The sequence below is a fragment of the Pinus tabuliformis genome, chromosome 6 (assembly GCF_031772625.1).
Source record: "Pinus tabuliformis cultivar Carrire ecotype Pingquan chromosome 6, CPIR1, whole genome shotgun sequence".
Lineage (NCBI taxonomy): Eukaryota > Viridiplantae > Streptophyta > Pinopsida > Pinales > Pinaceae > Pinus > Pinus tabuliformis.
This window is the reverse complement of record NC_142292.1, coordinates 791,139,722-791,142,085: the sequence shown is the minus strand read 5'-3', so window position 1 is coordinate 791,142,085 and position 2,364 is coordinate 791,139,722.

Genomic DNA, 2,364 nt, shown 5'->3' with positions numbered 1-2,364 from the left:
TTTCTGTATTTTCTTCCTCCTGAGCAATTGAAGCTGAAGCATTTGGTTTCTCATCAAATGATGCATGTGTCAGAGAGATCCTTGCCATAATTTTCCACAAATACTTGCTTTATGGCTTTGGTGTGACTAGGCATTGCCTTGTCCTTTATCTCTATAGGACTATGACCATGAAGGTGCTCATTATTATTTTCATGCATGTGTTGCCTTTCTTAACATTACTAGTGTGACAAGTCTATCGATCCAACTACAACCTTTCTCAAGCTATGGACAGGAAAAACATAAATAAATATAGTTCCAATAATCTACTAAATATAATTCACTTTTGTTGGGTCCCTATAATACTAGTGATTACCCCTTTATTATTGTAGTTATACCCCTTATTTATATTGTTGTGCCCCTATTACCCCCATATTGTTATTTCTGTGCCCCATAGAATCCCTCTATTGTTATTTTTGTGGCTTTATATTATTATTGTTAGGTCGGCTGGATTATATTGTGACTCCTTACACTCCTATATATAGAAAGGAGGTTTTGTCATTTGAATCATCCAAGAATTGTTCATTTATGTAATCTAAAGGAGGTTTCCCCCTCGAAGATGCTGAATTCTAAGGCGTTGATCTATCTTTTCTATCTTTTTTTGAGCTGGTTTCATAACATTTGGTATCAGAGCTTTGGATTCTAGGGTTTCGCTGCTCCAAACAGGTTATCGTGGCATTTTCGCTGTAACTTTTTTCTGTGACGTTTCAGAAGTCGCAAAAAAAACCCATTTGAGAAGACTTCGCGCTGAATCTTAGGTCTGAATTTTAGAACTTTTCGCTCTATATTTGCGGAGTTATGATCTGAGGAAGTTGGTCTTTTTGCAAACTCCTGAATTAAATTCCAAACATGTGACCTGGGGAAAATCGTCATAACTTTCTCTCTGGGGATCAGATTGCAATTTCATAAGAAGGTGTAGAAAGAGGACGGACTGTAGTTTCTTGTATGCAATTTTCAGATCCAAAGGTCGAAATAGTGACTCGTGGCATGTCGTACAAGTTCGCGCTACTGAACTAGTCTATAATCAAGTCAATGTGGGAGATTTCGCATATCTCTTCCTTGGAGAATCCAATTTGGGTCAGACTTGTGGCATTGGAAAGAGGACACAGAGGGCTACTACAACTCACAAATTCATAACTAGATGATTGGAAGGTACAGAGATACATCAGAGGCAATATCGAGCTCCTACAAAGTGAAAAAAGGTGTGTAGATTTTCTTAAATTTTTGCTTAAGCTTGGTTTGAAAATTTATTTTGAAGGAATTCAAAGGGCATAGTAGAGCGTTATTATTAGTAACTGATGCCCCGAAATAAAATGCAAACACCTAGTAAGGAACCTGGAAGCTCTAGCATGACTCATGAAGAAGAGGAAGAAATGCAACATGATATATCAAAATTACAAGACCAAGTGCAACAACTGTCCCTTACACAAAAAGGAACAGAATCTAAGATGGATGGTTTAAATAAAGGTGTAGAAGCTAAGATGGACGGTTTAAAGAAAGGCGTAGAAGCTAAGATGATTGACATGGAAGCTAAGATGGATGATTTGAAGACAGACATGGACGAATTGAAGATAAATGTGAATAAGTTGCTACAAGAAAGGGGCACTAAGGGTGAAAGGGTACTAAAGGAAACTCACGATGAGAATAAAAAAAATGTTAATCATAATTCCATAGATGATAATGTTGGATCGAAGACTCACCATATTCCAAAAATCGATATGAGGAAGTTTGATGGCAAGGATCCTGCCACATGGATATTACAGATGGAGCAATTCTTCGATCTCAATAATGTGAAAAACACACAAAAGGTACGTATGGAAACTTTATATTTGGAACCAAATCAGTTTGTATGGTATCAATGGCTTTGATCTCGTAAACAATTTATCACTTGGGCAATTTTTACGGAAGAATTGGTAGCACATTATGAGGATACAAAAAGCAACACTTTTTTTAGCCAATGGATAAGTCTCAAACAAAAGGGTTCAATAATGGAGCACATTGAGGAGTTCCAAAAATTGAACATAAGGGTAAAAGATATTCCAGAGGAGCATAGGATTGATGTGTTCATAGGGTCTTTTAAGGATAATATCCAACATGATGTTCGCCTTTGGGAACCTGATTCATTAGAGAAGGCATTCAGGTTAGCAAGAAAAATGGAAGCAAAATTATGGCAACCAGGAAGCACACCACTCACAACTATAAAGATGGAAGTGTTGTTGCCCCTAGTCTTCCACAACCTATAAGATTGACACCACAACAATTGGAAGAGAAAAGAGCAAAAGGGCTTTGTTACAGTTGTGATAGCAAATACACTAAAGGTCATAAGTG